This window comes from Oncorhynchus nerka, linkage group LG24 (assembly GCF_034236695.1).
Source record: "Oncorhynchus nerka isolate Pitt River linkage group LG24, Oner_Uvic_2.0, whole genome shotgun sequence".
NCBI lineage: Eukaryota > Metazoa > Chordata > Actinopteri > Salmoniformes > Salmonidae > Oncorhynchus > Oncorhynchus nerka.
The window spans coordinates 12,291,673-12,305,415 of record NC_088419.1 but is presented as its reverse complement, the minus strand read 5'-3'; positions in this window follow the sequence as shown (position 1 = coordinate 12,305,415).

Genomic DNA, 13,743 nt, shown 5'->3' with positions numbered 1-13,743 from the left:
AATGAGGAATCCTTCTCCTGGAACTCTGTACCCTCAACAATGAGACAATGAGGATTCCTTCTCCTGGAACTCTTTACCCTCAACAATGAGACAATGAGGAATCCTTCTCCTGGAACTCTTTACTTCTTGGAACTCTTTACCCTCAACAATGAGACAATGAGGAATCCTTCTCCTGGAACTCTTTACCCTCAACAATGAGACAATGAGGAATCCTTCTCCTGGAACTCTTTACCCTCAACAATGAGACAATGAGGAATCCTTCTCCTGGAACTCTTTACCCTCAACAATGAGACAGGAATGTACTGTATTTCACTTGTTGGCCTGCCTGCCATTTTGAGTCAATCAATCAAATGTATATATAATGCCCTTCTTACATCAGCTGATGTCACAAAGTGCTGTACAGAAACCCAGCCTAAAACCCCAAACAGCAAGCAATGCAGTTGTTGAAGCACGGTGGCTAGGAAAATCTCCATAGAAAGTCAGTCCTTCCCTCCACTATCTCTTCAGATCAAACTGGTTTCATTAAAAATAATCATCATTTTTTTCAACATCGGACGTCTTTATGGTATACTTTATAATCCCTCTTCATCTGACAGTCCAGAGATATTGTTATCACTTGATGCTGAGAAGGCGTTTGATCGGGTGGAGTGGGATTATCTTTTCTATACTCTCAAACCATTTGGATTTGGTTCCAATTTGATATCCTGGATCAAAGTCCTTTACTCTTCCCTTGTGGCTGCAGTAAGCACAAATAATAACCAATGAGCCCCATTGAACACAAATTATGGCTAGTCTACACACCACATGAGGGACAGAGTTTTACTGTGTGTGTGTTCCAAATGTATTTCTTGCACTTGATGCATGTGTACTGTGTCTTCTGTGTCCACACACATCGCTTCTTCTTGTTGCAACCGGCTGCGATCTAGAAGGATGAAAACACTTAGTTCAGCAATTTTACTAATATCTCACTCACTCACATATTTAGTTACAGCAGGCCAAGGTAGGAGAGTCAGACACACTTACATGCAACAACATCACTCACACCTACTTCCGGTATTGGAGCTGTTGGTTCTGTGGGTCGGGTGAATGGGGCACCAGCATCTTCCTCCTGAATCCTCCTCACGATGGCTGCAGAAGCTGGGGTCCTTGGGATATGTTGCCTCCTCTGTTCCAATCTGGGTTCAACGCCATCCAGATGACTAACGCGTTGTATGCCGAGATGTCCAAGATGTTGAAGAATATCACAAGATGCCAGCGTAGGGTTCTTCTTTAGCAGCTGTAGTCAGTCACCATCTTGTCTAAATTGTCCACCCCTCCTTTTGTGGCATTGTAATCCATTATGATTCCTGTTTTTTGATGTTCCTGGCCACAGATTCTCCCATCCCTGTGCAGTGTGCTCATGGGTACCACAGTTTGCCTTTATGTGGCACGTAGGACACTAGATACGTGTTGGCCGTGAACACAAACTTAGAGGAATTGATAGGCCTGTTCCGTGTATTCAACAGCTCAGGTGGAAGCTCTGGCTTGTTTTTTCATACTGTTCCTACCATTGTCAGCTTCCTCTTGATGAGCTCCTGTCCCAGCTTATGCAAAGTAAAAAAGTGATTGCATGTGATGTTGTGGTCACGCAGTCCCTGTGTCACGTCCAGCACAACCCTCATCCCTTGGTTCTTCTACTTCCTCCATCTGGCTTACCCATTTACACTTGCAAGTTCCACACATATGAGGAAGTAGCATCACAGGCAGCCCAGATCTTGATTCCATATTTTGTGGGTTTATACGGTATGTACTGCCTGAAGGGGCAGTGGCCCCTAAATGGCATAAGCTTCTCATCAACAGTGATGTTGGGCCCAGAGTTGGAAATAATGTGGAAGTTTCCCAGAGACATTGTTGCACAGAAAAGTTCTCTGCCAGTTTCTGAATGTGTTTCTGTGAATCCCACAGTGGTTATGTTGATTCCCCATTGGATCTGAAAACACCAGCAAGGATAAGAGCCCCAAGGTATGTATGGAAATGACTTCGGTCCAGCTCCTTCCATCTCTCTCCAAAAACACACCTTCCCTCCAAATTAGTGCAGTCCAGAATGATTTTCTGGATGGTATCTGGGAAGAACAGTTCAAAAGAAGACTATATGTCCTGTACATGAGTAACCACCATCCACGTTGGCCCTGGTTGTATCGTTATCACATTGGCAGCCATGCGGGGTGGCTCATTCCTTGGGCAAGAAGAGCATTCAATTTCACCATTTTTTGACATCCATATTTCTCCTCCTGCAGACTGCAGATTTGCTGGTTGCTGATGGGCGGGTCCTGGGGGTGGCTGAGGGTCAATCTCATCCTCTTCTTCCAACTCACTGTCTGACTCCAAATTGACAAACATAATCCTGATATTCAGAAAGTCCTTTATCTTTCAAATTGGAAGAAGCTCCTGCCACACTTGCTTCTCTCTCTGCAAAAATGATTTCTAAGGCCCTCTGAGCAGAGGTGATTTATGCCATACTGACTGATTGTGGTAAGGAGCCACACATGCAAAGCTATTGTGGACGGACCACTAGAGGGCAGGCTGGGCTCATGGATAGTTGCCCAACAGAGCCTGGGAGACAAGGTAACCAGAGTCAATTAAGCACAGCTGACGGTACTAATGAGATACTCTCCTTCCCCTATAAAAGAGAGAATGGAACCAGAAGAGAGGGGAAACTATCTCTGGAAGATGGCCACCGAGAGAGGGAAGCTGTGCTGAAAGAACCACTAAGACGGTGACAAATCCGTGATTTATGTTTGTTGTAGTTTAAAGATTATCCTATTGTGTTCTTGTTTCATCTGGAGAAGAAGATGTGTGTTTTTCCTTGGAAGATTTTTCATTGATTATGTTTGAATGTTTTTGTTGACAAAATACTCTCAATAGAGAACCGTGTTCAATCAGAAAAACCTTTTTCCTGACTCGTTTATTCCACCTTCCCGCTTTAGAGTGACGCCTAATTACTTGGTACGCTCACATTGGTGGAGGATGCGGGCATTAGGTGGACGAGTGACACAAGGATAAGTGAGTAAATCAAGATTCTTCCAGTAGACCCGGAGGAACCATTCAAGAACGATGGATGACGCCCTACTACAACAATTGTTCACAGCACAGCAGACAACCATAGAACTCCTGCAACAACAGCTGAGCCGACTAGAAGAACCTAGAGTTAAGACAAGAGCGGCTGCTCACGCCATCTTACCTCGTCTCTCCAAGGAGGATGATATTGAGGCCTTCCTCATGACCTTCGAAAGGACAGCCACCTTGGAAGAGTGGCCGCCCACAGAATGGGCGAGCGCATTAGCCCCTCTTTTGACCGGGGTGGCTCAGGAAGCCTATTTTGACCTGGATTACCGCGAAGCTGCGGACTATGGGCGACTAAAAACCGAGATCCTGTCCCGGTACCAGCTGACTGCCAGAGATAGGGCTGTAAAGTTCCATCAATGGACCTATACAGCTGATCAACCCGTCCGTGCCCAGATCTTCGCCTTAATACGACTGACGAAACAGTGGCTAGAACCTGGAAAGGGAGTAGGACATGTGATAGAGACTCTCGTAGTGGACAAGATATTGAGAGAATTACCCAGTGACTTAAAAAGGGTTGTGGGGCAAGCCAACCCGTTGTCAGCCGACGACATAGCCCAGGCGGTGGAAACATATCGGTCTACAGGGGAGTTGTTAAAAAGTGACAAGGAGGAACGGAAGGAGTCTTGCAATCCCGTACCACGACTCACCCCGGCGCTCTCGCCACCGAAACGTCAAGCCCCTCCCGGAGGTGGGAGAAGTCAGCCACCACACAGCAGGGTCGGTGTTATAAATGTCAGTCTCCCAACCATTATGCCCCACAATGTCCTAGCAAGGATGAGCCCATGGTCACGGAGTCATCACTGCCTACCCCCACACATCCCGTTTTGAGGGGGCAGGATCAACACTGTTGGTTAGCAGAGATAGCCCCAGCCTCAGAGATTCCGGTGCAAGTCGAAGGACAAGATGTGGTAGCTATTCTCGACTCGGGAAGTATGGTTACGTTAGTAGAGGAGCGGATGGTGACCTCCGCAACACTGCTACCAGACAAAGTAGCCGTATCCTGTATCCATGGAGACACCCACTATTACCCCACTGTGAATCTGCCTATTCTCACTCCAAAAGGAAGGTGTACAGTCAGGGCCGGGAAAGTGCCGCAGCTGAAGGTGCCATTATTGATCGGGAGAGACTGTCCCTTATATAAGGAGCTTCGGCAGATGACGTTATGCACGGGAAGAAGGGGGACAGGAAAGAAGAGAAAATCCAAGCCCGAGGTAGTAGTCCTACAAGGAGACGTAGCCGCGTCCTCGTCCTCTGCAGCAGAGGAAGAAATAGCGACCCAACGTTTACGACAGATATTCCAAGAAACCACCGATGAAGACACATGTGAAGGGCTATACACAACGCAGGAAGGAAGGAGCAACCAGGCGCTAAGGGATATATTTGAAGCTCCATCCGAGGAGGGAACCTGGAAGGGATTCTCCTCGGTCACCCCTAATGGGGATGTGGAACAACCTCCACATCCCTCTACCGAGGTCGACCTGCCCCAGGAATTAAAGGGACAGTTCGGCACCTCGCAGCATAGAGACCCAGACCTAAGGGAGGCCATGAGGAAGGTGAAGGTGATCGACGGGAGGAACGTCGACGGATCAGGTGAGCCCCCTCTTCCTTACTATGCAATCAGGCGGGGTCTCTTATACTGGGTCGTACGACGAAGGGGGGGAAACCAGGAATTACTAATGGTGCCTAGGCCATACAGAGATACAGTTCTACAGTTAGCCCATTCCCACGTCCTAGGAGGACACCTGGCACGAGACAAGACTATTGACAGAATCATGCAGAGATTCTATTGGCCCGGGTCACCCGGGATGTGGCCAGGTATTGTAGGACGTGTGATCAATGTCAACGTACAGCCCCACGGCCACACCTACGTAACCCTTTGATTCCTCTCCCCATCATAGAGACTCCCTTTGAACGCATAGCTATGGACCTCGTAGGACCCCTCCCAAAATCCGCCAGAGGACACGAGTACATCCTAGTGGTTATAGATTACGCTACCAAGTTCCCGGAGGCCATACCCCTGCGTAACATGTCGTCAAAGGGAATTGCCAAGGAGTTATTCCTGATGTTCTCTCGTGTGGGCCTCCCCAAGACTATCTTGACTGATCAAGGAACCCCGTTCATGTCCCGGTTGATGAAGGACTTGTGTCGGTTATATCAGGTTCAACAGATACGTACAAGCATATTCCACCCTCAAACAGACGGGTTGTGTGAACGCTTGAACAAAACGATAAAAAGCATGTTGAGAAGGGTGGTGTCCCGAGACGGGAAAAACTGGGACATGCTTCTCCCACACTTAATGTTTGCCCTGCGAGAAGTACCCCAGGCATCCACTGGATTCTCTCCGTTTGAATTGCTCTATGGCAGACCCTGTCGAGGAATCCTCGACTTAGCCAAGGAGACCTGGGAGACCCAACCATGCCCCTTTCGATCCACAATAGAACACGTTACCCTGATGAGAGACCGCCTGTCAGCAGTGTGGCCCATAGTCAAGGAGCATATGGAGAAGGCCCAAAGGACCCAAGGCCGGGCCTATGATAAGTCTGCGACCCCCCCGTGAGTTCACCGTGGGAGAGAAAGTGATGGTGCTTGTGCCCACGGCCGAACATCGCTTGCTGGCGCAGTGGAGGGGGCCCTACGAGGTAATGAAAAGGGTCTCACCGGTCAATTACCTCATCAAGCAACCTGACAGGAGGAAGAAGGTCTAAATCTATCACATAAACCTGCTGAAGACATACCATGGACGAGACGAGGAGGTGGCTTTGATGGCCCTGGAGGGCAAAGGAAAAGAGGAGGCTCTACCACAGGTGCGCCGTGGCCAAACTCTCCTACCGGAGCAGTCAAGACAGCTAGACAAGCTGATTATGAACTTCGGTCGAATATTCTCTCCATTCCCAGGACAAACAGATGTCCTGTTCCACCATATCCACACTGAACCCGGCAAGAAGGTGCATATCCGCCCTTACAGGATTCCTGAGGCTCGCAGAGTCATCGCTAAGAAAGAGGTGAGGGAGATGTTGAGGATGGGCGTGATCGAGCCCTCGACGAGTGAGTGGTCCAGTCCCATAGTCCTGGTCCCCAAATCCGATGGTAGTATGAGACTCTGCAACGACTTTAGGGGCGTGAATGCCATCTCTACATTCGATGCGTATCCCATGCCCCGCGTGGATGAACTCTTGGAGCGCTTAGGAAAGGCCAAGTTCATCACTACCCTGGATTTGACGAAGGGATATTGGCAAGTGCCGGTGGCTCCGGAGGATCGCCCAAAGACTGCCTTCGCCACTCCAGAGGGGCTTTTCCAGTATGTGAGGATGCCCTTCGGACTGCACGGTGCCGCTGCAACCTTCCAACGCCTCATGGATGCCATTCTACGGCCCCATCAAGAGTATGCAGCGGCGTACATAGACGATGTGGTCATCCACAGCGAGGACTGGGATAGTCACCTCCTGCGATTACGGGCGGTGCTCGTGAGTTTGGAAGCCACAGGGTTGACAGCCAATCCAAATAAATGCTGCCTGGGTTTGTCCGAGCGGAATACCTGGGGTACACCGTGGGGAATGGGAAAATACGCCCACAGGCAGAGAAGACCAGGGCAATTCGTGACTGGCCTCGACCCCAGACCAAGCGAGACGTTCGGGCCTTCTTAGGGATAACAGGATATTATCGCCGTTTTATCCCGGGATATGCAACCATTGCCAACCCCCTCACAAACCTCATCAGGAAAAACTTGCCAAACCAGGTAGAGTGGAAAGACGAGACGGAAGAGGCCTTTCAATTGTTAAAAGATGGCCTGTGTTCTGATCCCGTTCTACAGGCTCCGGACTTCTCACAAGAGTTCATTGTGCAGGTCGACGCCTCGGATACAGGGCTCGGGGCCGTACTAGCTCAGGGTAAAGGTGAAGCAGAGAAGCCGATTCTCTTCATTAGTAGGAAACTCAGCGATCGGGAACAGAGGTATGCGACCGTAGAGAAAGAGGCCTTAGCCATCAAGTGGGCCCTCGATTATCTCCGGTACTACCTACTGGGTCGGAGGTTTGCATTAGTTACTGACCATGCGCCCCTCACGTGGATGGCTGGTAAGAGAAACAATAACAACAGAATAGCCAGATGGTTTTTGTCTTTACAACCATTCTCTTTCCATGTCATCCACAGGGCCGGATCGAGGAACGGGAATGCAGACGCGCTGTCCCGACGCGACCAAGACGGTGCGTCTGGCGCCCGACCCTCCGGTTCGGTCCTGGGGGGGAAGGTATGTGGACGGACCACTAGAGGGCAGGCTGGGCTCATGGATAGTTGCCCAACAGAGCCTGGGAGACAAGGTAACCAGAGTCAATTAAGCACAGCTGACGGTACTAATGAGATACTCTCCTTCCCCTATAAAAGAGAGAATGGAACCAGAAGAGAGGGGAAACTATCTCTGGAAGATGGCCACCGAGAGAGGGAAGCTGTGCTGAAAGAACCACTAAGACGGTGACAAATCCGTGATTTATGTTTGTTGTAGTTTAAAGATTATCCTATTGTGTTCTTGTTTCATCTGGAGAAGAAGATGTGTGTTTTTCCTTGGAAGATTTTTCATTGATTATGTTTGAATGTTTTTGTTGACAAAATACTCTCAATAGAGAACCGTGTTCAATCAGAAAAACCTTTTTCCTGACTCGTTTATTCCACCTTCCCGCTTTAGAGTGACGCCTAATTACTTGGTACGCTCACACTATTTATTTGTTGTGTCCCTCCCCCAATTTGAACCTGGCTGGGGTACAGTGTGGGAAACTACTGCATTTTTTTTTTACAATGTATTGAAATAGTGTGTCAAAATAATGTATTGTAATAACATTCCCACAAGGTTCCCACAAGACATTGTGTAGTTTCACACACTACAAAGGGTAAAGAGCACGAGAACAGCGTGAGACAGGCAGACAGGCAGGGAGACAGACAGGTTCTTGGTGCTATATTGAAACAGCAAGCCCAGGGAGGAGGAAGACAGAGTGAAGGTGGACCCGAACACCACATTGTCACACCCTGATCTGGTTCACCTGTCCTTATGATTGTCTCCACCCAGGTGTCGCTTATTATTCTCCAGTGTATATAACCCTGTGTTTCCTGTCTCTCTGTGCCAGTTCGTCTTGTTTGCCAAGTCAACCAGCGTTTTTCCTTGCTCCTATTTTTCCCCAGTCTCTGTTTGTTTCTAGTCCTCCTGGTTTCGACCCTTGCCTGTTTTGACTCCGAACCCGGCTGCCTGACCACTCTGCCTGTTCTGACTACCAGCCTGCCTATCCCTTTGTACTGTTCTGGACTCGGATCTGGTTTCTAACCCCTGCTTGGCCTGACCTCGAGACTGCCTATCGTCTGGTACTGTTCTGGTTTCTGACCCCTGCCTGGCCTGCCTCGAGACTGCCTATCATCTGGTACTGTTCTGGTTTCTGACCCCTGCCTGGCCTGCCTCGAGACTGCCTATCGTCTGGTACTGTTCTGGTTTCTGACCCCTGCCTGGCCTGCCTCGAGACTGCCTATCGTCTGGTACTGTTCTGTTTCTGACCCCTGCCTTTCGAGACTGACTGGTACTGTTTGGACTCTGACCTGGCTGCCTGACCTGACTGCCTATCGTCTGGTACTGTTTGGACTCTGACCTGGTGTATGAACTCTCCCCTGTCCTGACCTCGAGACTGCCTATCGTCTGGTCCTGTTCTGGTTTCTGACCCCTGCCTGGCCTGACCCCGACCTGCCTTTGCCTGGTACTGTTTGGACTCTGACCTGGTTTCTGAACTCTCGCCTGGCCTGACCGAGATCTGCCTACTGTTCAGACTCTGACCTGGTTTGAACTCTCGCCTGTCCCCGACCTGCCTTTGCCTACTCCCTTTGTTATATAAATATAGGCGCTCACCATCTGCCTCCTGTTTCATGTTTGGGTCACAGCAAATGAGCCAACACATATGTAATATAAATGGTTGAAATAAATAGTTGCTTATTTTATTTGAGTTGAAACATTGAACATTGAAAATGGATCCCACAGACCCAAACAGGGTTAAATAACCATACATTCTCTCGATCATTATTAGACGAGGTGTTTCCTATCTCCTTACTGAACTACATTGATATGGGTTTTGCATCTTTTGAACAGTTAAGTACAAAAGGCAAATATTCCTACATCCCATTTCTTTAGGTACCTACAACTGCGTAGTTTTGTATCTTAAATAATGTAGCCACTTCCCATCACGCCAACTTACCTCCCATATAGTTAAAAAAGGGACATAGTCTATATGTTATTAAACTCCCACAATCTGGAATCCCTGAATTTGCTTCAGAACCAATGGGAAGAGGATTTAGGTGAACAACTTTCAGATGAAATTGGCAGAGTATGCTTCAGAGAATACATTATTCATCTATATGTCTAAGACATGTTGCAATTCAATTTAAAATTGTTAATCGGCTGCATTGATGAAAGGCAAAATGATCCAAGATTAGACCAGAACTAGATCCCACTCGTGACGGATATCAGCAGGCTCCTGCTACTTTATTGCCATGTGCCAAATTTACAGATTTCTGGATATACATTTTTGAGACGTTTTCTAAGATACTGGAGAGACCTATAGAACCTTCTGCCTTTACTGCATTATTCAGAGTGGCACCACAGGAGCCCCCTCTAAAGAGTTATATGGAGTGGCACCACAGGAAGCCCCTCTTAACAGTTCTATGGAGTGGCACCACAGGAAGCCCCTCTAAACAGGTCCATGGAGTGGCACCACAGGAAGTCCCTCTACATTTTACATTACATTTAAGTAATTTAGCAGACGCTCTTATCCAGAGCGACTTACAAATTGGTGCATTCACCTTATGACATCCAGTGGAACAGTAGTGCATCTAAATCTTTTAAGGGGGGGGGGGATTACTTTATCCTATCCTAGGTATTCCTTAAAGAGGTGGGGTTTCAGGTGTCTCCGGAAGGTGGTGATTGACTCCGCTGTCCTGGCGTCGTGAGGGAGTTTGTTCCACCATTGGGGGGCCAGAGCAGCGAACAGTTTTGACTGGGCTGAGCGGGAACTGTACTTCCTCAGTGGTAGGGAGGCGAGCAGGCCAGAGGTGGATGAACGCAGTGCCCTTGTTTGGGTGTAGGGCCTGATCAGAGCCTGGAGGTACTGAGGTGCCGTTCCCCTCACAGCTCCGTAGGCAAGCACCATGGTCTTGTAGCGGATGCGAGCTTCAACTGGAAGCCAGTGGAGAGAGCGGAGGTGACGTGAGAGAACTTGGGAAGGTTGAACACCAGACGGGCTGCGGCGTTCTGGATGAGTTGTAGGGGTTTAACGGCACAGGCAGGGAGCCCAGCCAACAGCGAGTTGCAGTAATCCAGACGGGAGATGACGAGTGCCTGGATTAGGACCTGCGCCGCTTCCTGTGTGAGGCAGGGTCGTACTCTGCGGATGTTGTAGAGCATGAACCTACAGGAACGGGCCACCGCCTTGATGTTAGTTGAGAACGATAGGGTGTTGTCCAGGATCACGCCAAGGTTCTTAGCGCTCTGGGAGGAGGACACAATGGAGTTGTCAACCGTGATGGCGAGATCATGGAACGGGCAGTCCTTCCCCGGGAGGAAGAGCAGCTCCGTCTTGCCGAGGTTCAGCTTGAGGTGGTGATCCGTCATCCACACTGATATGTCTGCCAGACATGCAGAGATGCGATTCGCCACCTGGTCATCAGAAGGGGGAAAGGAGAAGATTAATTGTGTGTCGTCTGCATAGCAATGATAGGAGAGACCATGTGAGGTTATGACAGAGCCAAGTGACTTGGTGTATAGGGAGAATAGGAGAGGGCCTAGAACAGAGCCCTGGGGGACACCAGTGGTGAGAGCACGTGGTGTGGAGACGGATTCTCGCCACGCCACCTGGTAGGAGCGACCTGTCAGGTAGGACGCAATCCAAGCATGGGCCGCGCCGGAGATGCCCAACTCGGAGAGGGTGGAGAGGAGGATCTGATGGTTCACAGTATCGAAGGCAGCCGATAGGTCTAGAAGGATGAGAGCAGAGGAGAGAGAGTTAGCTTTAGCAGTGCGGAGCGCCTCCGTGATACAGAGAAGAGCAGTCTCAGTTGAATGACTAGTCTTGAAACCTGACTGGTTTGGATCAAGAAGGTCATTCTGAGAGAGATAGCGGGAGAGCTGGCCAAGGACGGCACGTTCAAGAGTTTTGGAGAGAAAAGAAAGAAGGGATACTGGTCTGTAGTTGTTGACATCGGAGGGATCGAGTGTAGGTTTTTTCAGAAGGGGTGCAACTCTCGCTCTCTTGAAGACGGAAGGGACGTAGCCAGCGGTCAGGGATGAGTTGATGAGCGAGGTGAGGTAAGGGAGAAGGTCTCCGGAAATGGTCTGGAAAAGAGAGGAGGGGATAGGGTCAAGCGGGCAGGTTGTTGGGCGGCCGGCCGTCACAAGACGCGAGATTTCATCTGGAGAGAGAGGGGAGAAAGAGGTCAGAGCACAGGGTAGGGCAGTGTGAGCAGAACCAGCGGTGTCGTTTGACTTAGCAAACGAGGATCGGATGTCGTCGACCTTCTTTTCAAAATGGTTGACGAAATCATCTGCAGAGAGGGAGGAGGGGGGGGGGGGGAGGAGGATTCAGGAGGGAGGAGAAGGTTGCAAAGAGCTTCCTAGGGTTAGAGGCAGATGCTTGGAATTTAGAGTGGTAGAAAGTGGCTTTAGCAGCAGAGAGAGAAGAGGAAAATGTAGAGAGGAGGGAGTGAAAGGATGTCAGGTCCGCAGGGAGGCGAGTTTTCCTCCATTTCCGCTCGGCTGCCCGGAGCCCTGTTCTGTGAGCTCGCAATGAGTCGTCGAGCCACGGAGCGGGAGGGAGGACCGAGCCGGCCTGGAGGATAGGGGACATAGAGAGTCAAAGGATGCAGAAAGGGAGGAGAGGAGGGTTGAGGAGGCAGAATCAGGATATAGGTTGGAGAAGGTTTGAGCAGAGGGAAGAGATGATAGGATGGAAGAGGAGAGAGTAGCGGGGAGAGAGAGCGAAGGTTGGGACGGCGCGATACCATCCAGTAGGGGCAGTGTGGGAAGTGTTGGATGAGAGCGAGAGGGAAAAGGATACAAGGTAGTGGTCGGAGACTTGGAGGGAGTTGCAATGAGGTTAGTGGAAGAACAGCATCTAGTAAAGATGAGGTCGAGCGTATTTCCTGCCTTGTGAGTAGGGGGGAAGGTGAGAGGGTGAGGTCAAAAGAGGAGAGGAGTGGAAAGAAGGAGGCAGAGAGGAATGAGTCAAAGGTAGACGTGGGGAGGTTAAAGTCGCCCAGAACTGTGAGAGGTGAGCCGTCCTCAGGAAAGGAGCTTATCAAGGCATCAAGCTCATTGATGAACTCTCCGAGGGAACCTGGAGGGCGATAAATGATAAGGATGTTAAGCTCGAAAGGGCTGGTAACTGTGACAGCATGGAATTCAAAGGAGGCGATAGACAGATGGGTAAGGGGAGAAAGAGAGAATGACCACTTGGGAGAGATGAGGATCCTGGTGCCACCACCCCGCTGACCAGAAGCTCTCGAGGTGTGCGAGAACACGTGGGCAGACGAAGAGAGAGCAGTAGGAGTAGCAGTGTTGTCTGTGGTGATCCATGTTTCCGTCAGTGCCAAGAAGTCGAGGGACTGGAGGGAGGCATAGGCTGAGATGAACTCTGCCTTGTTGGCCGCAGATCGGCAGTTCCAGAGGCTACCGGAGACCTGGAACTCCACGTGGGTCGTGCGCGCTGGGACCACCAGATTAGGGTGGCCGCGGCCACGCGGTGTGGAGCGTTTGTATGGTCTGTGCAGAGAGGAGAGAACAGGGATAGACAGACACATAGTTGACAGGCTACACAAAAGGCTACGCTAATGCAAAGGAGATTGGAATGACAAGTGGACTACACGTCTCGAGTGTTCAGAAAGTTAAGCTTACGTAGCAAGAATCTTATTGACTAGAATGATTAAAATGATACAGTACTGCTGAAGTAGGCTAGCTGGCAGAGGCTGCGTTGTTGACTATGTAGGCTAGCTGGCAGTGTCTGCGTTGTTGACACTACACTAATCAAGTCGTTCCGTTGAGTGTAATAGTTTCTACTGTGCTACTGTGCTGCTATTCGGGGCTAGCCGGCTAGCTAGCAGTGTTGATTTACGTTACGTTGCGTTAAAAGAACGACAATAGCTGGCTAGCTAACCTAGGAAATCGCTCAAGACTACACAATTATCTTTGATACAAAGACGGCTATGTAGCTAGCTATGTAGCTAGCTACGATCAAACAAATCAAGCCGTTGTACTGTAATGAAATGAAAAATGTGATACTACCTGTGGAGCGAGCGAAATGCGACCGGATTGTTGAGTGCGGAAGTTCTGTTACGTTAAGGACGACAAATAGCTGGCTAGCTAACCTCGGTAAATTAAGATAATCACTCTAAAACTACACACTCTAAACTACACAATTATCTTGGATACGAAGACAGCAAAGACAACTATGTAGCTAGCTAACACTACACTAATCAAGTCGTTCAGTTGAGTGTAATAGTTGTGCTGCTAATCGGTAGACGGTGGACTAGCTAACGGTAGACGTTAGCTAGCTGGCTAGCTGCAGGGCAGTGTAGACTGCGTTAGGACGACGAAATATGATAATTACGCAATTATCTATGATA